Source organism: Aethalodelphis obliquidens, unplaced genomic scaffold, assembly GCF_003676395.1.
Source record: "Aethalodelphis obliquidens isolate GAN/ISIS:26980383/991018 unplaced genomic scaffold, ASM367639v1 scaffold1, whole genome shotgun sequence".
Lineage (NCBI taxonomy): Eukaryota > Metazoa > Chordata > Mammalia > Artiodactyla > Delphinidae > Aethalodelphis > Aethalodelphis obliquidens.
The window spans coordinates 76,694,420-76,722,350 of record NW_020837945.1 but is presented as its reverse complement, the minus strand read 5'-3'; the positions used below and the strand labels follow the sequence as shown (position 1 = coordinate 76,722,350).

Below are 27,931 nucleotides of genomic sequence, written 5' to 3'. Positions count from 1 at the left end.
CCCCATGGTGAGCCACATCCACCCCCACCTCTGCAGGAGACCCTCCCACACTAGCAGGTATGTCTGTTTCAGTCACTATGGGGTCACTGCTCCTTTCCCTGGGTCCCAATGTGCACACTACTTTGTGTGTGTCCTCCAAGAGTGGAGTCTCTGTTACCCCCAGTCCTGTCAAAATCCTGCAATCAAATCCCACTAAGCTTCAAAGTCTGATTCTCTGGGAATTCCTTCCCCCATTGGGTATAAGTGTTCTCCAGTTTGTGAGTCACCTACACAGATGTTATGGGATTTGATTTTATTGTGATTGTGCCCCTCCTACCATCTCACTGTGGCTTCTCCTTTGTCTTTAGATGTGGGGTATCTTTTTTGGTGAGTTCCAGTGTCTTCCTGTCAATGATTGTTCAGCAGTTATTTGTGATTCTGGTGCTCTCACAAGAGGGAGGGAGCACACATCCTTCTACTCCACCATCCTGAATCAATCTGCCTTAGATGTAAGATTCTTGGTTGATGGTATTTTTCTTTCAGCCCTTTGGATCTTTACCCTGTTGCTTTATGGTGTCCATTGCTTCTAATGAGAAGTGAACTAATTCTTTTATTAGGGTTCTTGTATGTGATGAGTCATTTTTTTCTTGCTGCTTTCAAAATTTTGTCTGTGGCTTTCAACATTTTTACCATGATGTGTCTGTGTGTGGATCTCTTTGTATGCACCCTACTTCGAATTCATGGAATGTATAGATCAATGTTTTTCATCAAAGATGTGAATTTTTCACCAGCATTTTCTCTAATTTTTTTAGCTCTGTTAATTTTTCTTCATTTTTTATTCTCACTGCTTTTTTAGATTGCATAATCGTCTTCTACTTTAGAGTTCATTGATTCTCCTTCCAGGTCAAACCTACTCTACTCAAACCTACTTTAGTAATATTTCATTTTGGTTATTGAATTATATTTGAAATTAATCTGGTAGTTTCAATAATTTTCATTTGATTCTTTTTTATAATTTCTATGTCTTTATTGGTGTTCAGTATTTGATAAGATATTGTCATCTTAGCTTTCCTTACTTTGTTAAACAGCTTCCTTTTGTTATTTGCATATAGTTATAATGTCTGTTTTGAAGTCTGTCCATCAAATACTACAACTGGGTCTTTTCACGGGCATTTCCTGTTGCCTGCTTTTTGTTTGTGTATGTATGTGTCACACTTTCTTGTTTAGCTGCATGTCTGATAATTTTTTTCTGAAAGTTTGATATTTTGGGCAACATATTGTAGCAATTCTGGATGCTGATTCTCCTTACCCCTTTCTGGGGCTTGTTTTGTTGTGTTTGGTTATTACTTTGTTTAGAGGATTGGTTAGATTATTTTAGTGAAGTCTATTTTCATATCAGCGTGAACCCTCTGATATTGCTCTTCAAAGGGTGCAGCTTTGGGCATGCACACAGTCACCCTGGGAGGACAGTGATTTTAGCAGGGTTCTCTTTGACTGTCACTTTCTCTAAACTCTCTGTTAAATTGTCTGTTTACTTTGATGTCTCCCTCAGATTTTAGTCTCCTCTACTTGCAGGCTGATTGCTCTATTGTTTTCAATAATGCCCTGAAACACAAATGGGATTACAGTCAGATACAAATAAATCCAAGTAAAAGTAGTTTTTGAGACTAGTCTTTGAGGGTTGTTCTGACCCCAAGAGGGCTCCTTTCAGCCATCTCTTTCTATGGTTCTCTTTGGTCAGCTAGTTGGCTTGCAGTTTAGCTTTTAATCTGTCATAAAGCTACCAGTCTCCTCATAATTGCTTACCACGAAAAACTCCATTTATTTATTTTCCTTTCTTTTTCTTTTTCTCCTCCTTTTCCTCCACCTCCTCCCCCCCCCCCACTTCCTTTTCTTGTCCCCCTTCCCCTTCTCCTTTTTCTTTCACCTTGGCAGCCATACCTGACTTTAAGCCTGGAACTTCCTAGGTGTTAACTCTTAATATGAGTGTCCTTGGAAGCAGGCTTCTCAGCTACTACTTCTTTCTGTATGCTCTTATCTGCAATCCATTACAAAAATTGTTGGTCTCAGCCACAGATGATCTTCTCCTATCCTTTGGTAAAACTTTTAAAGAAGACAGTGAATGTATTTCAATAATGTCAACCTGCACACACACACACACACACATACACACACACTTTCTCATCATCCTCCAATTGCCTAAATGGAATTTCTTGAGTTGGAAAACTCCTAAGAAGGTTAAGGGGATTTCACTGATGGGATGGTTGCTCTAATATAATACTGTGAGTCTTGAGAAAACACCATTTTCCTATGGTTGGGTGGAGGAAAGATGCAACGTTAATATCCTCTACCAGTAATTCATGTCTTGTGGCCATTTTACCTTTTACAGGTTTCTAAGTGAGTAGAATAGCCAGATAAATTATCTAAATAATTCATTTCATACTCTGGATTTAAATTGCCTTCTCAAAGGAAAGGTAATATGTTGGGTTATTTGCTTTTCTCCTCAGCTCCATTTTTCAAATAAACTGTAAAATGGCACCACCATGTGGTTGAAATGTGCATTGTTCTCAGAAATCCAACACTGCAACAATCCAGTGAGTCAGACCAGTTGTCATTCATTAATTTACTCAACAAATATTTTCTGAGAGCCCACCTGTGCTGGGCTATGTTATTTGTACTGGGAACACTATAAATAAAACAAATGCAGTCTCTGACCCCTTAAATTTCACATTCACTGTTCACATTTTCTTTGGTTAAACAACCTATATCAAACATTAAAATACAAAAGCACATCTTTTTAGTTGTTTTTATTGGTATAAGAAAAAGTGGACAAAATATTAATCCTGGCTTTGTCATTGACTAGCTGTGTAAAAATACTCACTTTTTCCCTATGGTACTCAGCGTTTTATGGTTGTCCCAGATAAATGTCTCCTAACTGATAATATATTAAAACAATGAGGATGATTTGCTAAGGAAAAAAAAAAAGACCATATATTAACATATTCCAAAGTTTGCCTGCAAGGCTGGGGAATTTATAAATCCCTGAATATTATCTATGGTCTCTTTAGGCCCACCTACACGTAAAGTTAAGGTCTGTTGGATTAGGTGATTTCAGGTGTCCCTCCTAGCTATAACAATATTTGGTTCTTATGATCAGAAATAGTTGATAATAGAACCAATCCTGAGGTAAAGCTGCAATTTCTATTCAAGGATCCTGTCTTCTAAGCCCTCCCAATACATATACTGAATGCCATAGTTGCTTCATTATAGCACTGTTTTGCTTTATTGCAACTTCCTGCCCTTAGGGATAAAGTTCTGTGTGAGTGAAGGAACCACATAATGTGTTGTCCAAACCAGGACACTTTTGAGAGTGAAATGGAAGGAAAGTTCCTTCAATAAATATTCACCTCATAAATTTAGTATAAAATTAAATTGGTTAATGCATTAAATGAGCTCACAATAGTGATTGGCACATAGTAAGCAGCCTATAAATCTTAGTCCTTAATTAGTAATCATGGGCAACTAGCTGTATATCCCTACCGGTTTTCCTACCGTTACCTCTCTTCAACTTACCTTCCACTCTGCTTCCAAAAGTATTTTTGTAAAGTACAAATATTCTGTTCCTTTCCCTCCTGATAAACCTATTAATAGGTAACACACAAATTCTCTTGAATTTGTACTCTGGCTGTATTTCAAGTTGTTCCTCCCCATCAATCCTCACAACACTCATCTTTAATTCAGCTACAGTTCTTCCAAGCCCAAACCCCACTCTTCTACCTCCATGCCCTAGTATCCTACCATGGATATTGTGCCTCCTAAATTTTGCCTATCAAAATCCTTCTCACATTTTAACTCTTAGTTCGGGCTCTTCTAAATAACATAAGACCAAAATTTGTTTTTGCATCTCTATTTTAACTTATGATAATACGAGCTATTTTTTAAATTTACACTAAGTGTCAGGCACTTTTCTAAATAAGCTCTTTAAATGTCATTATCTGTCAGCATGTTGGAAAAAGAAACATAGACATATCTAAATATAATTCAATGCAAAGAGCAGTGAGTAAGGCTTATGACAGAAGTTAGACCTGTGTTTGATGCAAAGCAGAATACCATGGCAGTTGAACACGTGGGCTCCAGAATACGATGACCTGGGTTATAATTCTGGCTCTATAATTTGCTAGTTATGTGACTTTGGGGATGTATTTCTCTCTTTCTTTTTTTTTTGATCCTCTCTGAAACTACTTGAAACTATTTATAAAGTTAGTCACAGTGACAATTTTCATATATATGTGATTATTGTGGCACTTAAATTATGAATATCTGAAACAAAAGATTGAATTTTTATTTTCTTTGCTGTGTTTCCCACAATGTAATCGCAAATGTACTGCCTATACAAGAGAGGTGATTTTTGACCGTGTCATTCAAATATTCAGCATGTCACCAAAGGCTCACACTGAATACTAATGGAGGGATTTGTGGATGTTTCCTGGGCAGGATCATGGAAATAGCTGAGAAAAATAATTCTGTCTTCAAATGGATAGCTTCTAAATTCAGAGGTAGCCAGATTTGGGAGACACAGTTAAGCTGACTTGATTGTTCTAAATTTGTGATTTCTTCAGATAATCTTCTTTCCTGCTTGTGGTGTGTCCAATTGGACAACTGCAACCTTTATTTTTTTTAAAAGGGACAAATTCCTGAGAAGACCAAAAATTGATTTTCAGAGGTTACAGAGTCCTTCACAAACTCATTAAGAAGAGTCAACAAAAAGAACTGCAGCTGGTTGATGAATGGTTTCAAAAACACCCCATGAAAATAGTGTACTGTGAAATGTCTTTTGTTACTTAGGCTGGAATAGGGCTGGAACATGGCAGGGGAGCTGGGGCAGGAAGGTATGGGGTGAATATCTTTTCTATGGAGTCTAGATCTTTACATAAATAAAGACAGGGTTTCATTGTGTGATTTGTTTTCTCTCCTGACTTTCCAAAGGGTTGAGCCTTCCCTGACTCCGTGCACATCTGCAGTTGTCTTAGAAAAACATCCGGGGTTAATCCCCAGTATGTCATGCTGAATGAAAGCTGCATCCTTCCAAATGGTTTTCCATCCTCCTGTCTCCCCACGTTCCTTTGTATGATGCCAGAGTAAACTTTGTCATACAAACCTTGATCACGTCACACCTCTCCTCAAAAATCCCATTGCCTTTGAATTGGGTTAAAACTATTCATCCTGGCAGTTAAGGATTTTCTCAGTAAGACCAGTCCCTCTTTCCCAGTGGTGTTTCCCCCACTTTCCCTCTCAGTACTTTACATCCTAGTCAGCTTTTATTTCACTCTCTGATCACACCTACACATTCTTTTCCTCCTCTATCCTTAGGTCTTCATTGATGCCACTTCTCATCTGAAATGTACTTGGTGCTATCTGTTTCCTAGCTTTTCCTATGCAGGGCGGAGCAGCTTTAATAATAAAAAAGGGTAATATCCAGTATCAAGTTGAACTGTGTGAATCACCACATTAGAAATAAGAATTCAAATACTGGAAATTTATTGAGGTTCAGCATATTCATTTATAGAATACAGGTATCTTCACAAATATTACCTCATTTGCTCTTCACAATGACCTGTGAAATGGATGGAACTGAAGCTCAGCAGTGTTCATTGATTTGTTCAGTATCATTTGGGTGGTAAAGGAATAGAGCTAAAATTTGAAATCAGCTCTCCTGAGACCATATATTCCAATTTCAAAAACTATACTCTTTCCACAATGGAACACTGCCATCTCTTCCAGGAGGACTTTTTCAATTTTTTCAAGTTGTATAATCCCTCCTTATGTTTCTTTTTGATATATAAGGCCTACATAAACTAAAAATTGAAAATCTCAAAAAAAAAGCCTACATAATACCCTTATAATATTTAAATAAAGAAATGCAGCTAAGTATTAATAAGTAATACTGATTAAGTGTATCTTTATTTTCAATTTTTAATTTAGCCTAAATAAATCCTCTGAGTCGAACACAATGCAGTGTATTATACATACAGAAATACTATATGCTCTTCTAAGAAAATTCAATTAAGCTAAAACAATTGGGTAGCATATTTAGATCATGAAAATAAATTAAAAAGGCACAAGCAGGAAGCATCTTCATCCCTGCTCTCTAGGATTCAGATTTTCCAGTGGTAACTCTTGGAGCAAATTGAGCAAGCTACACATTTTCCCTTTGCCCTAGGAGCAGAAGTCCACAACACCAATGGAAACTCACTGAAAAGTAAACATGATGAATGTATTTTTCAGTTCTCAGAATTATAGAAGACTTTTACTGAAAGAGAAGATGCTCTTGCCTACTTATTTAAATGGTTCTTGCCTTCTGGAAGGAATCTAAAACAGGTTCACAGATTTCTAAATTTCCTGCGATTGATTTTCATAATTGTAAATGGCTTTATTGAGGTATAATTTACTTAGAATGAATTTTGATAAATATTCACAGTGATGTAAATGCCACCAAAACCTTCGTACAGAATCGATCACCCCAAAAGTTCCCTGGTCTTTTTCAACCAATACCCTTCCTTCGTATCTGCCTTATGGCAACCACTGATCTATTTTCAGCTACTAGAGTTTTTAGTATTCTGGAATTTCATATAAATGAAATCATATAGTACATAGCATTTTGTATTTGGGTTCTTTCATTTAGCATCTTTTTTCTAACTTTATTGTAGGATTGTTTAGATTTACTAAGACGGCAAAAATTATACAAAGTCCCCATATATACTATACACCACTTCTCTGACTATTAATGTCTTATATTAGTATGTACATTTGTTAAAGTTAATGAACCAATTGATATACTTGTATTAACTAAAGATAATATTTTATTCAGATTTTCTTCACTTTTACTCTTGTCCTTTTTCTGTTCCAAGACCCCATCCAGATACCAATTATTTGTAGTAGTCACAACTCCTTAGGTTTCAATTTGCTGTGAAAATTGTCAGAATTTCCTCATTTTTTAAATTGAAGTATAGTTTATTTACCATATTATGTTAGTTTCAGGTGTACAACATATTGACTCAGTATTTTTATGGATTATACTCCATTTAAAGTTATTATAAAATATTGGCTGTGCTATACAATATACCTTATAGATTATTATATACATGGTATTTTGTACCTCTTAATCCCCTACACCTATCTTGCCCCTCCCCACCTCTTTCTCTCCACTGGTAAACACTAGTTTATTCTCTATATCTGTGAGTCTGTTTCTGTTGTGTTATATTCATTGCTTGTTTTATTTTTTGGATTTCACATGTAAGTGATAACATACAGTATTTATCTTTCTCTGTCTGACATATTTCACTAAGCATAATACACTCCTGGTCCATCCATGTTGTGGCAAATGGAAAAATTTTATTCTTTTCCATGGCTGAGTAATATTATAATGTGTATGTGTGTGTGTGTGTGTGTGTGTGTATGTGTGTGTGTGTATATCACTTCTTCTTTATCCATTCATCTGTTGATAGACACTTAGATTGCTTCTATATCTTGGTTATTGTAAATAATGCTGCTATGAACATTGGGGTGTATGTATCTTTTTGAGTTCGTGTTTTCATTTTCTTCAGATATATATCCAGGAGTAGAACTGCTGGATCATACGGTAGTTCAATTTTTGGTTATGTGAGGAACCCCCATACTGTCTTCCATAGTGGCTGCATCAATTTCCATTCACATCACGGATGTACAGTTATTACCTTTCCTCCACATCCTCACCAACATTTGTTATTTGTAGCCTTTAAATGCCAGCTATTCTCACAGGTGTAAGTTTTCCTAGGGAAGATCCAAGGGTTTTAATCTAAGAGTAATTTAGCATCCATTTCCAAGTGCAAGTTCTTTCCAGTCAGTTTGGGGGAGCAAGATTATTCCCAGCCCATTATGGGATCTTGCTATTGTTCTGTTTTCCCCTTTAGGTTGTTTTCTCCTAGCCTCTGGTTGTGTCCTCTGACATGTGTACAGATAATACTCAGCTGAAGACCCAAGAGGACCTCTCTGAATATCTCATGTGACTTCCATCTGTGCAACTGCTCTCTTTTCTAGTATCCTGCCCCCAAACTCTAACCACTTTGATCTTTCTGAACTTTGATGTCTGTTTAAATGACTAAATTCTGTCCTTAATTCAGTAAGAACATCAAGTTCTGTTTGGTTTCTTTATCCTGAGTGTCACCTAGACATATATTCTAGACATAAGCTGGTGAAATTTTACCGTTTACCTTGTTTCCCTTCTCTCAGGGATCACAGCTCTGCATGGTTTCATGTATTTTGTTCAACTGGCAAGTTATTTAAATATAAAGATACATCTCCTCTCTCTTACTCCATCTTAGCTCAAATGAAAGTTTACATTAATATTGTGTGAGCTTTTTAAAGAATATTAAGTAGTTTTAATATTGTTGTATTTATGGATTTTTCCCACGTAGTATATTAATTCACATGGTTTGCTTCACACTCTGCTTACATTTTTGCTAATTTTATAAGGATGTGCTATCACTCCCTGTATTAAATCTTAGGAGTTTTTTGGTTTCATTTTATGTTTTGCTTTAAACATGGAACAACACAACATAGGACATGAAGTCTAGAGGTCGTAGACCTTTCTGCTCTACGTCACCTGAGTTTGAGTAACACTCAATCCTATTCTGGCCAATTTGCAGGTTGGGAATATACAATATATTTAACTGGTGAAATGGAAAAAGAAGAGATAAAGTTTAGGAGATTAGAGATGTAGGTAAAAACTAATATACCATGAGCTCATGAAAAAGAGAGCACTAATTCTGTACCCTTCACATTGCCTAGTACATGCCTTGTGTATAACAGTCAAATTGAATTGAAAAAATAATTTATGATCTTATGAGATTTGGAGCAAGTGCTCCATATAGCCTTGTTTTTTTTTTTTTTTATTCATTTTTTTTAAACATCTTTTTTAACATTAACATTAACATTTTTTTTCATTCATTTTTTTAACATCTTTTTTAACATTAACATTAACATTTTTTTAACATTATTGGAGTATAATTACTTCACAATGGTGTGTTAGTTTCTGCTTTATAACAAAGTGAATCAGTTATACATATACATATGTACCCATATCTCTCACCTCTTGCATCTCCCTCCCTCCCCTCCCTATCCCACCCCTCTATGTGATCACAAAGCACCGAGTTGATCTCCCTGTGCTATGCGGCTGCTTCCCACTAGCTATCTATTTTACGTTTGGTACTGTATATATGTCCATGCCACTCTCTCACTTTGTCACAGCTTACCCTTCCCCCTCCCCCTATCCTCAAGTTCATTCTCTGGTAGGTCTGCATCTTTATTCCCAACATGCCCCTAGGTTCTTCATGACCATTTTTTCCCTTAGATTCTTTATATATGTGTTAGCATATGGTATTCTTTTTTTCTCTTTCTGACTTACTTCACTCTATGTGACAGACTCTAGGTCCATCCACCTCACTACAAATAACTCAGTTTCGTTTCTCTTTATGGCTGAGTAATATTCCATTGTATATATGTGCCACATCTTCTTTATCCATTCATCTGTTGACAAACACTTAGGTTGCTTCCATGTCCGGGCTATTGTAAATACAGATGCAATGAACATTTTGGTACATGACTCTCTTTGAATTATGATTTTCTCAGGGTATATGCCCAGTAGTGGGATTGCTGGGTCATATGGTAGTTCTATTTTTAGTTTTTTAAGGAACCTCCATACTGTTCTCCATAGTGGCTGTATCAATTTACATTCCCACCAACAGTGCAAGAGGATTCCCTTTTCTCTACACCCTCTCCAGCATTTATTTGTAGATTTTTTGATGATGGCCATTCTGACCAGTATGAGATGAGATCTCATTGTAGTTTTGATTTCCATTTCTCTAATGATTAATGGTGTTCAGCATTCTTTCATGTGTCTGTAGGCAATCTGTATATCATATTTGGAGAAATGTCTATTTAGGTCTTCTGCCGATTTTTGTATTGGGTTGTTTGTTTTTTCAATATTGAGCTGCATGAGCTGCTTGTAAATTTTGGAGATTAATCCTTTGTCAGTTACTTCATTTGCAAATATTTGCTCCCATTCTGAGGATTGTCTTTTGGTCTTGTTTATGGCTTTCTTTGCTGTGCAAAAGCTTTTAAGTTTCATTAGGTCTCATTTGTTTATTTTTGTTTTTTATTTACATTTCTCTAGGAGGTGGGTCAAAAAGCATCTTGCTGTGATTTATGTCATAGAGTGTTCTGCCTATGTTTTCCTCTAAGAGTTTGATGGTGTCTAGCCTTACATTTAGGACTTCAATCCATTTTGAGTTTACTTTTGTGTATGGTGTTAGGGAGTGTTCTAATTTCATTCTTTTACATGTAGCTGTCCAGGTTTCCCAGCACCACTTATTGAACAGGCTGTCTTTTCTCCATTGTATATTCTTGCCTCCTTTAACAAAAATAAAGTTACCATATGTGCGTGGGTTTATCTCTGGGCTTTCTATCCTGTTCCATTGATCTATATTTCTGTTTTTGTTCCAGTACCATACTGTCTTGATTACTGTAGCTTTGCAGTATAGTCTGAAGTCAAGGAGCCTGATTCCCCCAGCACCGTTTTTCTATCTCAAGATGGCTTTGTCTATTCAGGGTCTTTTGTGTTTCCATACAAATTGTTAAATTTTTTGTTCTAGTTCTGTGAAAAATGCCAGTGGTAGTTTGATAGGGATTGCATTGAATCTGTAGATTGCTTTGGGTAGTAGAGTCATTTTCACAATGTTGATTCTTCCAATCCAAGAACATGGTATATCTCTCCATTTATTTGTATCATCTTTAATTTATTTCATCAGTGTCTTATAATTTTCTGCATACAGGTCTTTTGTCTCCTTAGGTAGGTTTATTCCTAGATATTTTATTCTTTTTGTTGCAATGGTAAATGAGACTGTTTTTTTAATTTCACTTTCAGAATTTTCATTATTAGTATATAGGAATGCAAGAGATTCCTGTGCATTAATTTTGCATCCTGCTACTTTACCAAATTCATTGATAAGCTCTAGTAGTTTTCTGGTAGCATCTTTAGGATTCTCTATGCATAGTAACATGTCATCTGCAGTGACAGCTTTACTTCTTCTTTTCCAATTTGGATTCCTTTTATTTCTTTTTCTTCTCTGATTGCTGTGGCTAAAACTTCCAAAATTATGTTGAATAATAGAGGTGAGAGTGGACAACGTTGTCTTTTTTCTGATCGTAGTGGAAATGGTTTCAGTTTTTCACCATTGAGGACAATGTTGGCTGTGGGTTTATCACATGTGCCCTTTATTATATTGAGGAAAGTTCCCTCTATGCCAAGTTTCTGGAGGGTTTTTATCATAAATCGGTGTTGAATTTTGCTGAAATCTTTCTCTCCATCTATTGAGATGATCGTATGGTTTTTCTCCTTCAATTTATTAACATGGTGTATCACATTGATTGATTTGCGTATATTAAAGAATCCTTGCATTCCTGGGATAAACCCCACTTGGTCATAGTGTGTGATCCTTTTAATGTGCTGTTGGATTCTGTTTGCTAGTATTCTGTTGAGGATTTCTGCATCTATGTTCATCAGTGATATTGGCCTGTAGTTTTCTTTCTTTGTGACATCTTTGTCTGGTTTTGGTTTCAGAGTGATGGTGGTCTCGTAGAATGAGTTTGGGAGTATTTCTTCCTCTGCTATATTTTGGAAGAGTTTGAGAAGGATGGGTGTTAGCTCTTCTCTAAATGTGTTAGCTCTTCTCTAAATATTTGATAGAATTTGCCTGTGAAGCCATCTGGTCCTGGGCTTTTGTTTCCTGGAAGATTTTTAGTCACAGTTTCAATTTCAGTGCTTGTGATTGGTCTGTTCATATTTTCTATTTCTTCCTGGTTCAGTCTTGGAAGGTTGTGCATTTCTAAGAATTTGTCCATAACTTCCAGGTTGTCCATTTTACTGGCATATAGTTGCTTGCAGTAATCTCTCATGATCCTTTGTATTTCTTCAGTGTCAGTTGTTACTTCTCCTTTTTCATTTCTAATTCTATTGATTTGAGTCTTCTCCCTTTTTTTCTTGACAAGGCTGGCTAACGGTTTATCAATTTTATTTATCTTCTCAAAGAACCAGAGTACAGTTTTATTGATCTTTGCTATCGTTTCCTTCATTTCTTTTTCATTTATTTCTGATCTGATCTTTGTGATTTCTTTCCTTCTGCTAACTTTGTGGTTTTTTTGTTCTTCTTTCTCATTGCTTTAGGTGTAAAGTTAGGTTGTTCATTTGAGATGTTTCTTGTTTCTTAAGGTAGGATTGTATTGCTATAAACTTCCCTCTTAGAACTGCTTTTGCTGCATTCCATAGGTTTTGGGTCATTGTGTTTTCATTGCCATTTGTTTCTAGGTAGTTTTTGATTTCCTCTTTGATTTCTTCAGTGATCTCTTGGTTATTAAGTAGTGTGTTGTTTAGCCTACATGTGTTTGTATTTCTTACAGATTTTTTCCTGTAATTGATACCTAATCTCATAACGTTGTAGCCGGAAAAGATACTTCATACGATTTCAAATTTCTTAAATTCACCAAGGCTTGATTTTTGACCCAAGATATTATCTATCCTGGAGAATGTTCCATGAACACTTGAGAAGAATGTGTATTCTGTTGTTTTTGGATGGAATATCCTATAAATATCAATTAAGTCCATCTTGTTTAATCTATCATTTAAAGCTTGTGTTTCCTTATTTATTTTCATTTTGGATGATCTGTCCATTCGTGAAACTGGGGTGTTAAAGTCCCCTACTATTATTGTGTTACTGTCGATTTCCCCTTTTATGGCTGTTAGTATTTGCCTTATGTATTGAGGTGCTCCTATGTTGGGTGCATAAATATTTACAATTGTGATATCTTCTTCTTTGATTGATCCCTGGATCATTATGTAGTGTCCTTCTTTGTCTCTTGTAATAGTCTTTGCTTTAAAGTCTATTTTGTCTGATATGGGAATTGCTACTCCAGCTTTCTTTTGATTTCCACTTGCATGGAATATCTTTTTCCATCCCCTCACTTTCAGTCTGTATGTGTCCCTAGGTCTGAGGTAGGTCTCCTGTAGACAGCATATATATGCGTCTTGTTGTTGTACCCATTCAGCCAATCTATGTCTTTTGGTTGGAGCATTTAATCCATATACATTTAATGTAATTATCGACGTGTATGTTCCTATTTCCATTTTCTTAATCGTTTTGGGTTTCTTATTGTAGGTCTTTTCCTTCTCTTGTGTTTCCTGCCTAGAGAAGTTCCTTTAGCACTTGTTGTAAAGCTGGTTTGGTAGTGCTGAATTCTGTTAGCTTTTGCTTGTGTGTAACGGTTTTAATTTCTCCGTCAAATCTGAATGAAATCATTGCTGAGTACAGTAATCTTGGTTGTAGGTTTTTCTCTTTCATCACTTTAAATATGTCTTGCCACTCCCTTCTGGCTTGCAGTGTTTCTGCTAAAAGATCAGCTGTTAACCTTATGGGGATTCCCTTATGTGTTACTTGTTGTTTTTCCCTTGCTGCTTTTACTATTTTTTCTTTGTATTTAATTTTTGATAGTTTCATTAATATGTGTCTTGGCGTGTTTCTCCTTGGATTTATCCTGTACAGAAGTCTCTGTGCTTCCGGGACTTGATTAACTAATTCCTTTCCCATATTAGGGAAGTTTTTAACTATAATCTCTTCGAATATTTCCTCAGTCCCTTTCTTTTTCTCTTCTTATTCAGAGACCCCTATAATTCGAACGTTGGTGTGTTTAATGTTGTCTCTGAGACTGCCCTCAATTTTTTTCATTCTTTTTTCTTTATTCTGCTCTTCAGTAGTTATTTCCACTATGACCTTCCAGATCAGTTATCCGTTCTTCTGCCTCCGTTATTCTTCTATTGATCCCATCTAGAGAATTTTTAATTTCATTTATTGTGTTGTTCATCACTGTTTGTTTGCTCTTTAGTTGCTCTAAGTCCCTGTTAAATGTTTCTTGTATTTTCTCCATTCTATTTCCAAGATTTGGGATCATCTTTACTAACATTATTCTGAATTGTTTTTCAGGTAGACTGCCTATTTCCTCTTCATTTGTTAGGTCTGGTGGGCTTTTGCCTTGCTCCTTCATCTGTTGTGTGTTTCTCTGTCTTCTCAGTTTACTTAACTTACTGTGTTTGTAGTCTCCTTTTCGCAGGCTGCAGATTCATAGTTCCCGTTGTTTTTGGTGTCTGTCCCCAGTGGCTAAGGTTGGTTCAGTGGGTTCTGTAGGTTTCCTGGTGGAGAGGACTAGTGCCTGTGTTCTGGTGGATGAGGCTGGATCTTGTCTTTCTGGTAGGCAGGTCCACGTCTGGTGGTGTGTTTTGGGGTGTCTGTGGCCTTATTATGATTTTAGGCAGCCTCTCTGCTAATGGATGGGGTGTGTTCCTGTTTTGCTAGTTGTTTGGCACAGGGTGTCCAGCACTGTAGCTTGTTGGTTGTTGAGTGGAGCTGGGTCTTGGTGTTGAGATGGAGATCTCTGGGAGATTTTCACCGTTTGATATTACGTGGAGCTTGGAGGTCTCTTGTGGACCAGTGTCCTGAACTTGGCTCTCCCACCTCAGTGGCACAGCCCTGACGCCTGGCTGGAGCACCAAGAGCCTGTCATCCACACGGCTCAGAATAAAAGGGAGAAAAAGTAGAAAGAAAGAAAGAAGAAGATAAAATAAAGTAAGATAAAATAAAATAAAGTTATTAAAATAAAAAATAATTATGAAGAAAAAAATTTTAAGTAAAAAAAAAAAAAAATGGACAGAGAGGAACCTAGGACAAATAGTAAAAGTAAAGCTATACAGACAAAATCACACACAGAAGCATACACATACACACTCACAAAAAGAGAAAAAGGGAAATATATATATATATATAATATATATATCATTGCTCCCAAAGTCCACCTCCTCAATTTGGGATGATTTGTTGTCTATTCAGGCATTCCACAGATGCAGGGTACATCAAGTTGATTTTGGAGATTTAATCCTCTGCTCCTGAGGCTGGGAGAAATTTCCCTTTCTCTTTTTTGTTGGCACAGCTCCCAGGGTTCAGCTTTGGATTTGGCCCCGCCTCTGCATGTAGGTTGCCTGAGGGCATCTGTTCTTCGGTCAGACAGGATGGGGTTAAAGGAGCCGCTGATTCGGGGGCTCTGGCTCACTCAGGCCAGGGGAAGGGAGGGGTGTGGATGTGGGGTGAGCCTGCGGCCGCAGAGGCCAGCATGACATTGCAGCAGCCTGAGGCGTGCCGTGTGTTCTCCCGGGGGAGTTGTCCCTGGATCACGGGACCCTGGCTGTGGCGGGCTGCACAGGCTCCCGGGAGGGGAGGTGTGGATAGTGACCTGTGCTCGCACACAGGCTTCTTGGTGGCGGCAGCAGCAGCCTTAGCATCTCATGCCCGTCTCTGGGGTCCACGCTTTTAGCCGCGGCTCACGCCCATCTCTGCAGCTCCTTTAAGAGGCGCTCTGAATCCCCTCTCCTCGCGCACCAGGAAACAGAGGCAAGGAAAAGTCTCTTGCCTCTTCGGTAGCTCCTGACTTTTTCCCGGATTCCCTCCCGGCTAGTTGTGGTGCACTAGCCCCATTCATGCTGTGTTTGCACTGCCAACCCCAGTCCTCTTCCTGCGCTCCGACTGAAGCCCGAGCCTCAGCTCCCAACCCCGCCCGCCCCGGCGGATGAGCAGACAAGCCTCTTGGGCTAGTGAGTGCTGGTCGGCACTGATCCTCTGTGCGGGAATCTCTCCGCTTTGCCCTCCGCACCCCTGTTGCTGCGCTCTCCTCCGGGGCACTGAAGCTACCCCCTCCGCCACCCGCAGTCTCTGCCCACGAAGGGGCTTCCTAGTGTGTGGAAACCTTTCCTCCTTCACAGCTCCCTCCCCAAGGTGCAGGTCCCATCCCTATCCTTTTGTCTCTGTTTATTCTTTTTTCTTTTGCCCTACCCAGGTACTTGGGGACTTTCTTGCCTTTTGGGAGGTCTGAGGTCTTCTGCCAGCGTTCAGTGGGTGTTCTGTAGGAGTTGTTCCACGTGTAGATGTATTTCTGGTGTATCTGTGGGGAGGAAGGTGATCTCCACCTCTTACTCTTCTGCCATCTTGAAGCTCCTCCTCCTTTACCCTTGGTTTTAATAAATGCTTTGAAATTTGGGGATGATAACAGTGTATTGTTAGAAATGAAAAAGGCTTAATCACAGTTACAATATGCTTTGAAAAGCTGTACTTATATTTGATCTGAAGTGTATGTTGGAGGAGGTCATCAACAGGACATGATCTCTGATTGACCTGAGAGCTGGACCCAGGCAATCCGAAGCTTCTCACCTCTTCCCCCCTTGGGATGTACATTCAACCCAGTGTTCCCATAATGGCAGCAGTTTTCAAAGACACAACCTTGAGAGAGCAATGTGTTCTTGAGACCATCTGGACTGTGTATGTGACTGAACCCAGTTAAGCCCTCTCTATAAAAACTTTTAAGATTCTGTCAGGCTGATGCAGAGACCAGCTTGTTTTGCATCACCCAAGACAAGTCGCATACATTAGTGCCATTGCTTTTTAAACCTGTTACCTACCAATTTGGAGTAATCTGCTTCTTTCTTTGTCTTTCCTTGTCTTCCACATTTGGGCTGGGTGGGCTGGGAGGTGCATACTTTCAGATTTCGTGTGGGAACTTCTGAATTTTTGAACCAACAGTGTGTACTTTGAGAAATTCTAATTATGAAACTTAAATTCCTTCAAATTCATGGCTTAAGGAAAATTTGTGGCTTAACAAAAGCATAAAAGGTGTAGCACTTTAGGAATATAGATAGATAGATACACATATACATATATATCTTAGTTTACATGCTTCAAAGTATTAATTAATAAATAGTAAATATCAAGGGCAAATCTCTGAGATTTCCCCTATTTATGAGATACTTGATCTTTTCTTTTGTGGTTTATAATTTGCACAAGAATGAGTATGGTTATGTGCTTATTTTTCCCCTTTTATTATACTTTATTCCTCTACTTTAAACTTTTCAAATATACAAAACTTTTATAATCTCACAGTGAAGGATATTTCCTCTATTTATAGCAGTTCCAGTTATCACAAAGGAACAAAATATGTCTTGCCTTGCAAATATGCATGACAAATTTCCTAAAGTGTTAATATCATGGTCTTTGAGTGAGAGATTCATTCTTGCTTTTAGTTAATATTTTTATCATCAGAAGGCACTCATCCCTCTGCCAAGACAAAACAAAATGGCATGGAACAAATTCAAGGCAAATAACCTTTTCCGAAACATCAATATTTCTGATGAAAGAGATGAATAAAATATAGAGATAGATATGGATGTAAAATAAGAACATAAAAAACTGTCCTTCATTTCTACTTCTCCAGGTCTACTTCTCAAGCAGTAAAGCTATCCTTTTTAAAGTTTAACTAATGCTTTCAAACCACAAATTCAACAGCTTACTTCCTTTATAAAAGGAATCTTAAATATAGGAAGAACAACTGTGATCATAAACATTTCAAATATTATTTTTTCTTCCATTTATTCACTTGCTAATCTTTTGTTTGGTACTTATTATTTGCAGGCATATGCTAGGTTCCTGCAATACAATATTCTATAAAAGCAATGTAGAACCTCCTTTGAGCTTCTGTTCTCTAGTAGCTTTTTTTTTTAAATAAATTTATTTCTTTTTTATTTTATTTTTGGCTGCATTGGGTCTTCGTTGCTGCGCGTGGGCTTTCTTTAGTTGCAGCGAGCAGGGGCTACTCTTTATTGCAGTGCATGAGCTTCTCATTGTGGTGGTTTCTCTTGTTGCAGAGCATGGGCTCTAGGTGAGTGGGCTTCAGTAGTTGTGGCATGCAGGCTCAGTAGTTGTGGCTTGAGGGCTCTAGAGCACAAGCTCTGTAGTTGTGGCACATGGGCTTCGTTGCTCCATGGCATGTGAGATCTTCCCAGACCAGGGCTTGAACCCATGTCTCCTGCATTGGCAGGCAGATTCATAACCACTGCACCACCAGGGAAGCCCTCTAGTAGCTTTTAAATCTTCATGAGTCACAAATCTTTGACCCATGCGTTTTGATGTCCCTTAAAATGTCTAGCATTACACTCTGAATTTATCTATTTATTTCTTTATCTTTTTTTGAAAAAAAATTTCCTCCTTTCAGAGGAGATTGCATCTTCCCAGGATTGAGAACGTGTGTACTTTGCTTGCTTTTGCAAACCCAATACCCAGAACAGAGCCAAGGACAATCCAGGCATATACTGGACACTCAATAAATGCTTCTTAAATAAATAGATGAATACATGGAATTCTCATAAAAATTCTTATCATATGTGTGCCTAATCTATTCCAGTGTTTTCTTTTACAGATGAGGAAGTTGAAGTCAAGACAAATAAATGATTTGTCAAAGGCCATACAGTTGGTTAGTTGCTTTGAAGTAAAACCTATGGCCCTATTCCTAGTAATAAACACTTACCACTAGGCTAATAACTTCTGTTTATCTTAGATATGTGCCTAGTCTAGAGAGAAGAACAAGTAACACCTACTAAGCTACTTCTGCCAGCTATAAATAGATGAATAAAGCATGCTAATTTTCTATGTGACTATGGATCAGTCACTTTCCCTCTCCAGACAAAGGTATCTTTATCTCTAAAATAATGATTGGAATAAATTATCTGGAAAGTCCCTTCTGGTTTCAATATTCTATGAATCTTTGATTTCTTTTATTCAATTTATATCTATGGAAACAGCTATGAAAGCTATAAAGAACCTTAAAGACAATCTTGTCTAACATGACAACAATCTATCTAACGCTATACTCCTTGTCTAACACTAGAAAGAAAATGACTTCCACGTGGTCAGTGGAAGGACTCTGGTGTGAACCTCATTCTTCTACCAATCAGTCTAAGTTATCTTCCTTCATACTACAGTGTCAACCCAGTAATCACCTTGGTGAGTTTTAGAGATTATATTTTGTTAACCATAATTTTAACTGATTTAACACTCCCTTTAAGGAAAATTATTCTACTAGGTTACCCTATTTTTAAAGTGAAACATAGATAATTGATTTTTTGCACACAGTACAAGGAAAGAAAAAGTCCCATCCAACTGCAGCTATTTATGAATTTTTAATCAAATTGAAGGCTTTGGTATTGAAAGTTGTTTTCTTTTGAAAAAAAAAAAACAAATTAGGTGGCACAGTGAGGAGTCAATGGACCTGAGTTCTAATCACTGAACTCTGTGAGTTACTAGTTATTTGACCTTAGGTTTTGTTTACTTGTGTCCTCTCTAATAAAAAATTAATAATAAAAAAAAACTATCAGCTTATCAGCCTTACAATGTAGTTTTAAAAGTACATGAAGTAGTGAATGGGAAAGCAGTTTGTAAACTCTAAAGTCTTTTACAAATTTCTTAGGAATGAAGTTATTATTTTGAAATAAAACCAAAGTCTTAGAATCATTAGGTACTCAAATGTATAATATAATATACCACTATAAGTGTAAATTTATTGTGAACAGTCTGCAACATGGGTTAGATTTTCTTGAATGTGTGAATGTAAACTTTAAGAAAAATACTTGTGGCAAAAAAAAAAATCCTTTTTGTCATCTGTTATTTTATAAATGCAAAATATGGAAAACATAAAAATATCCTTTAATCCCAATCAAGTCAGTAATTTTTAGTGTCTTATTAGATTTTCATACTATACACTTAATGGAAATATATTATGTCTATAAATTTTCACTTTAGTCCATATGTATTGAGTAATTACTACATACAAGCAATTAATATATCACTTCAGTGTGATCCCATTACAACCAGTGTCTCTATAAAGTATGTAATTCATTCTGCCTTGAATTGGAGTTATAAATCTATCTCCCTCTACCTCCCTCATTATATATTCATGACCTTTAAAGAGAATATTCACGTATTTTTCTTAATTAGCCTGCTTAAATTAGCATTTAAGAAAATTTAGAGATAATTTAAGCCAGATATTTCTTTTATAATTTAAGAAACTGTAAAAACTGAAATGTCAATTGCGGCAGAAACTGCCTACAAAGAAGCAATTCTACCTTTCAGAACTCTGGTTTATTTATTTTTTTGTTTACATTTATCAAATAACAATATGCTCAGGAAAGATGAACCCTCTACTGCCCCAGGGGTCTAAACCAATCATTGTAATCCCATTTCCTTTGCCAGTGATTAATTTAGACACATGCAGAAGACATGGTCTTGGTCAATGATTTACACAAGAAAGCCTGTTGGAATGTTCTGGAAAATAATTTTCTCCCAATAATAAGAGATGAGGAGATAAGGAAGGTAAAACTGTTCTCCTTCCTCCTCCCTCTCTCCCTCTCTCCTCTATCTTGTATCATTGTGTTACTGAATTAACAAACAGCTTATTCTCCAAAATTATTGTTCTATAAATTTATAAATTCCTATGGTTTATGCCAATTGAGTTTTTTGTTACTCATACCCAAAAGTATCCTAACTGAAAATAGAATTTAGATGATAAAGCAGAAGTGTATTGTTGCATAAGGTATAGACACACTATGGTGGATGCGTTATTTTTGTTTTGAAAAAACGAAGTATGTTAAATTTGGACAGTTAAGGCGGATGTCTAAAGTAGGGGTTTTTTTGCCACCCAAAATCATATCTCCTTTCCTATGTCTGGGAAACCTTCCCTCTCATAAAGTAGAAACTTCTCCTGCTGCGGAAGCCAAAAAAATCCCAAATACGGATTTCCTCAGGCTTCCTTATTAAAGAGATTAAAGTATGAGCACAGGACCTCATGTATTGATCCAAGTCTGTACTCTGAAACTAATTCTATGAGAAAGATGAGGAATCCATTCTTGCAAGGGAGGTGTCCTAGTGGAAATAAATTGAGTACTGATGGTGTTAGAATCTGTGCTTTCTCACAGTATATTCGTGAGAATCGTTCTGTGACATGACTTCAGGCTTGTTTTGGTCTCATAATCTCTAAAACTAGATTTCCAGTTTTCTTGGAGCTATCAAATATTTTGTCATTTCCTTTTTCAGCTTAAGTTAGTCGTATTAAATCTCTGCTGCTTGCAAGACAAAAGAGCCTTGACTGATGTATTGAATGAACTTCTGAGAGCGTCACAGGAAATTATTCACAGAACTCAGATACTCAGATGAGAACCTCGCTCCTGCTTTAGTTTAACTGAACCAAGGGATTAAATGTTGAGATTGTGCCTTTTTTTAAAGAACAGATTCTGTAGAAGGAAGGCAAGTCAGGCCCACCAGTACCAGTAGAGCAAGGTAATGAGGTAAGCGTGTCAAAAGAGACTATGGAGTATGATACACTTTCATGCTGAAGTTTTGAGTGAGAAATCACATCCCAAAGGAGATTAGGGGTGGTTTCCATACAGAACTAAATTTTACTTTGAAAAGCTTTTCAAATGTCTAATTGCATAGGTTTTAATAAGAATGAAATAACCATTGTAAAGAGACAAATTAAACTTAGGCAAAGGTTGACTTTCAGTGGCTGGATTAGGATATCTGAGCATTCTCAAAAACATAAAATAATTATCTTAAATTTATGATTTTTGTCTCTTTTAAATTATCCCCAATCTCCATCCCTTGTAATTCCTTGAATACAAGGAGCTTGAACTGTGAAAGTATTTGTTAAAATGAACCATCACAGCATGAACAAGATATAGTGACTATTAAACTCAGAACTGTGTTCCAGTTAGTATTTTAAAACATATACATCATAAGCACTTTGAGGTATCTGTTTCAAAACACTGTGATGCCCAGGAAACTATGCAATCCCCCATTGAAAGAGAAGTCATAAACTTGTATATCACAGTAAAGAATAATTTTACATTTTAAAATGAACGCTGCCATAGGCTGAGAGTTTAGGATCATAAAATCTCAGAGTTGGAAAGGAACCTAAAAGTCCTCTGGTCTGTTGGTTCCTATGACTTTCTCCACATCAAAAGGACTTTGGGAGCTTAAAACATTTTAGGCTTCACCCTATATTGATGCAGCCAGATTTAGGAACTACTAATCCATCTAGATCCAACTGCACAACCTTCAGATGCATAGTAGGTTAAAAATAACAGCAGCAAATATTAATTGATGGTCTAAAAGTATATAAGAAAGATCATTTGGGGTAAGTTCCTGTTTGCTATTTTGATGAGTTCATAAGAAGTAACATAAAAGAAGAAAGAAAGGAAGACAGTAGTAAAACATCTGGAAAGTTAGAAGGATATGGAACATTCAAGTGTTCTTTTGTTTTTAAGAAAATAATAAGGGCAGCCAACTCTAATGCGTTTAATCTTTCCTGCATGCACAATACATTTCAGATTCTGAGAAAACAAGCAGTGGAAGTTAAGAGGGAAACTTCTAAGCTACTTCTTGCTTCTCTGGAAAATAAAAGTCATATTACTGTATCAGATAGAATTAGCTGTGGGAGGGAACAGGAGAGTCAATGTAAATTACATGATTCTCTCAGCAAACGCCAGAGTTGAACTCAAGAAAAATAGTCAAGATAGAAGGAAAAGAATATGATGAAATGCCAGCCATGTAACTTTCTCTCTTTATGGAGAGCTCTCTAGCTCTTATTTCATTGTTAAATTTTTCCAGCCATTTTATGTGGTACACATTTCCAAGCCTTCACATTAGATATCTATTCATTTACTAGAATAGAGAAGAATCTGAAATACACATTAAACTTCAAGACATTTCTTTCTAGAAGGGAATCAGTGATAGAATGCTAAGCTCAATTTTTCAATATATTCAGAAAGTTTACCAACTATAAAATTGAGAAGAGGATGGTAAAGGATAAAGTTATCCAAAGATTCTCTAAAGTTGTTACATTCATTTTGTTGTTCTAAACTCAGAAACATGAACAGATAGGGAAATGATTCCTTTTGAACATATGCATACAACCGCTGTTGTACAGTAGGATTTCCTCATTTTTTATAGCTGAATAATATTCCATTGTGTGAGTATATACATATATATATATATATATATATATATATACACACACACACACATACATATCACAACTTCTTTATCCATTCATCTATCAGTGGACACTTGTGTTTTTTCCATGTCTTGAATAATGTAAATAATGTTGCTATGAACATAAGGGTGAAGATATCTATTCAAGTTAGTATTTTTGGTTTTATGGATATATTCCTGGAATCTAAAGCCAGATTTTCTGAATCTAATTTCAGTGGTCTTTCTGACATAAAAAGGTCCCTCTTCTTAAGGACTTATATTAGCAATTTAGGTTTTGGCATCAGTGGGCATAAGCAAACTATCCATCGTCATTGCTCTTCAGCCAAAGACCACTAGGAACATACTTGTATTGAACAAGTTGGTTCTATTACTTATCACAGTGAAGGAGAATACAACCATGAGGAATCATGGTTTGACTCAAGAGGGTAGTAGAAAAAAATCTTAAAGTATAGGATTTAGGCTTTGATTTGGAAGAAGACTTGGGAGAGGGTAGGAAGAAGTGGGGATTTTTAGTAAGAAGAGCAGTTCTTTTATTGTACCTTAATAAGTCATATCTATATAGAAAAGAGACTAGAACGATGATAAAATTGTGATTGGTAAAGAAACAGCAATTATTCATTTAGGCCAAGAAAGAGGAAATTTGGTATTTTGTGGGTGGCCCAGTCACCTTACTTTTGTTTGTGCTTATACATAATTATGAAATAACCATACTTTTTCTCATTTTATCATGGTCTGAATGTAACCTTCTCTGGGGTTTATGATAAGTAAAATTGTTTATATTTAATAGAATAACATGGCTGGTTGTGAGTGCCGGGCAAGCTTCTAAATGTCCGGGGCTGCCTTTTCTTGCATTCTTTCACTAGTATAGAAAGATTCAGTGCAGTTGGAGATATAGGAGAGTGTTCAAAGGTAGTAAATTGGTTCTGGTACAAACTTCAGTGTGTTGAGGGGCAGGAGGGTTAGTGGGTGGGAGTACTTCCCCACCCAACAAGCAATCCTCAGGACACTAGCTGGGTATCCCAAAATTTAACTCAATTCTGACACTACCCGGAGATCACATCAGATTCCACAGGTTAAGGGTTCAGTTCTACAAGACTGCCACCTGCCCCTCTACCCCCTGCCCCAAACTTCAGATGTCAGTGGCAAGTTCAGGTGGTTACCTATACTTCTGACCAACTAGCTGTAAATCCGAGGTTCCCAAGACTCCTGCCTTGAGTTCAATTAATTTGCTAGAGCAGCTCACAGAACTCAGAGTAACATGTTATTATATCACCAGTTCATTATAAAAGAATATAACTCAGGAAGAGCCAAATGGAAGATATGCATAGGACAAAGTATGGAGAAAGAGTGCGGCACTTCCATACCCTCTCCAGGCCCCACTCTCCCCAATCTCTATGTGTTCTCCAAGCTGGAAGCTCTCGGAACCCTGTCCTTGTGGGGTTTTATTCAGGCGTCACTATATAAGCATGATTGATTAAATCATTGGTCATTGGCAACTGAACTCAATCTTCAGCCTCTCTCCCTTCTCTGGAGATGGAGGTGTGGGTGGGGTGAGACTGAAAGTTTCAACCCTTTAATCATATGGTTTGTTCTCCTGGCAACCAGCGCTCATTCTTAGGTGGGAGTCTAAAGATCTGACATGAAAAAAGACACCTTGATCAGTCCCATTATTTAGAAAATTCCGAGGGTTTTAAGAGCTCACGATATCACAGATGGAAATATAAGTTTGAGATTAATCAGACATGGTTGGAATTTTCAGATGGGTCCCTCCCTCCCCTTAGCAAGAGAGAGAAGAGTAAACATAATGCAGGAATTCAGTATTGAATGAATCGCATTTAAGAAAGGAAAAAGAAGACTGAGGAAGCAAACAAAAGTTATTTTAATGTTTTTAATTATATTTAAACAAACTTACGGGAAAAGAACACCTTTTAATAACGTACCTAGGACAAAGTCTATAGTCACTGATACAGGGATTTACAACCTAAATCTCCCTTCAAGAAAACGGAACTCACTCCTCCAACTTCTGGAAATATGATCAGAAGAAAATCTTCAGCTGTTAACTCCTTAAAGAGGTTGTCTAGTCTGAAAAGAGTCACCTGGTCCAAGGTCATGTGCTCTTCCTCAAGTAGTGTGTTTCCAATAACTAATTACATGCAGTATGAAAGTCCTCTCCCCTCACCTCATCTCAGGACAGCTCTGAACATTCATCGCAATTTCAAAACTTTAAGCATTTTGGCTGAAACCTCTGTTGATACTGTCAGAGTTTAGCTTCTCTCTCAGCCCAATCCTGCTTCCTTTCCTTCCCTTCCACAGGGGTTGATCTCAAGAACACTCCCTAATAAACTTCCTGCACACTAATCTCTGTATGCCCCATACGTCAGAGTATGCTTCCCAGGGAACCCAGGCTGCAACATTTGGTAGCAGAAGTGGTCAGAAAAAGTAGACACCAGTATGGGACCTTAAAGCTAGATGGTGAGGACTCATCACCCAGCTCACAATAATGCCCTCATCACTGGTATTAGGTGGTGCACAGAGAGCCCTGGTATATAGTAAAAGTGCAATTATTAAAACTGCCCCATTGATGAGCTAGCATATTTTATTACACCAGTGGAAGGGAATGCATTAGGACAAGGTTTCCCAACTTCAGCACTACTGACATTCTGGATCAGATACTTATTATTGTTGGGGACTGTCCTATGCACTGAAGGATTTTTGCAGCATCCCTAGCCTCTATTCAGTAGATACCAAGATCACACTCTCCCATCCCACCCCACCAGTTGTGATAATCACAAATGTTTCTGGACATTGACAAATACCCTTTCCACTTTTCTTTTCTATGTCTTTGCTTATTTAAGACTTCAGCCTAAATACGTCTCCTTCACCTCTGCCTGTCAGTTAACTGTTTTCTTTTTTTGAGGGGGGCGTGTCCTTGGTTCAGTGCCAACCGCACCTAAAGTCTTTTTATATGGCCAAGATATAATAACTCTTCTTTGCCATTTCCCATTTTCTCTTAATATCTCTATATAATCCGAATGAATCATGCTTCACAAGTACTAATGCTGCCCCATGTATATTAATGCCCACTTTACTATGACTCTGAGGTTTTGTATGGTTTACCTATAAGAAATCCAGTATTCCACAGACTTCTCCTTAGTACATGTTCCATGAAACTCAAGAATGTTTATGTAAGTCTTGGTCATTTCGCACTGTTAGTTGTACCTGCCAGTGAATCAGGAACTCACCTCCTCTGATGACCATGAGTTCAGCAGCTGGGCTTCGAGCACAGATCAATTGCCCACATGTGATTTCAGGAGTTCTGCTTGTGCAATGACCCTCTTGCTGACTTCTGCTTCTCAGCGCAAATACTTATCAGTTTGCTGAAGCCAATGTTGCTCTGGTGACAGGAGGGGAACATTTCAGCAGTTTGCCTGCCTAAATGTCTCCCAGCAAAGCTCAGGCAAGTGCTTGAGCATTGATGTGTTACAACTCTCAGTGGTATAGGTCTTTCAAATTACATACACAGCTATTATTCTTCAGGAAACATATATGCTGCAAATGTGTCTGGGACAGAATTCTTTTCTCTATGAGCACTCTCCTAAATGCAAAACCAATACTCCTTTGATCTTTCTGCTTAGTGCTGACTAGCTGTGGCCTTTTTCCTTTACCGAGACTTCCCTGTGCTCTGTTCCACCTTCCCTTTGTTCTTTTTCAGGGCTGCCCCAGCACATCGGTCATGTGTGAATATCCTTGAAACTCTATGGTGGTAGGTATGGCACAGAGATGGTTCAGGCTGTCAGAGTTCAATCTCTCTTTTTTCCTCAGGAGATGCTTTTCTTCCAAACAGATGATGATGCAGGTGAGCTTGTGTGGGGAGAATTTGCTTCTAATTCTTCTTGTCAGAAACAAGGCACTGTTTTAAACTACGTTTTCCCACGTTGTCATAGGTCCCAGAGATGAACTATGTAGTTCTATGTGCCTTTTGGGCCTTTGCTCTGTATGTTCTTTGACACTGCTAAAATGTATCAGATTGACTTTAAACAGTAGATTGTAAGTTTTACTAACTTGAGAAATAAAAAAGAGAAAAACTAAAATGCTTTTAGAGTCTATTCCTAGAATAAATTCAGACCTCTGGACCTATGACATAACTTGTATTCTTATTTTTTTGGAAAAGCAAAAGTAATAACAAGAAAATCACAGAACAAGAAACATTATATGAATTTTTCCCCTCAGAGTAAGAAGTTACTTTTTTCTTCAAAGAAAAATAATTGTAAAGATTTTATTCAGCCATTGATTTATTCATTCATTCATTTATTCTTCTAATGAGAATTTGTCAGATGCTCACCAAGAAGAGTCAGGGATCTATTGAACCACTCTAATATCATGATATTTCCAAATTAATATAATAAAAATCAAAAGTACACTGAGATTAAAACAGGATGACTCAACCTCAAGGAGTCTCATATTCATAATAAATGGCATCTTCAAGGAAATTGATTTCGTTTTGTTTTATAACTTCTCCTGCCAGTGAACTATTTAGGAGGGCACTGCCTTAGAAAAGCCTAATCCATAATAACTCTCACATTAAAATCAAGGAGGTCTGGCAGATTATGTGCAGTTATATTCTTTTTCTTCACCAAAATTATCTTTTCACTTTATTTCAATGTTTGTGCAGAAGTAACCATGTAGCTCATAAGGGAACGAGCAGAGAAAAGTAAAGTATATGAAAGAGAAGCCCCTGACAATTTTGGTTCCACAATAAATACAGATACAGTCTTTCTGGAATAATAATAAAAATGAATAGAAAAGTGAAATTCTTTTTACAAGGCAACATATACTTTCAAGTTTTAAACTGATTGTTAGGAATATACTTTTAGTATTTTTTTTTAAATAAAGTAAAATCTATCACAAATCTTAATGCATTTAGAAAATAAAATTAGAGTTCTGAGATA

The 27,931-nt window shown here is 37.1% G+C and overlaps 1 long non-coding RNA gene across 2 annotated transcripts; it reads left to right on the top strand.

The window, feature by feature from the left end:
- Nucleotides 1-14: 14 nt before the first annotated feature.
- On the top strand, nucleotides 15-27,062 carry LOC113621140 (uncharacterized). Of its 2 annotated transcripts, none has more exons than XR_003433065.1 (3): nucleotides 15-57; nucleotides 18,826-18,941; nucleotides 26,695-27,062. It is a non-coding gene; the product is annotated as an uncharacterized LOC113621140 (long non-coding RNA). The 2 variants fall into 2 exon arrangements; XR_003433091.1 differs by lacking the exon at nucleotides 15-57 and adding an exon at nucleotides 382-488.
- Nucleotides 27,063-27,931: the final 869 nt, after the last annotated feature.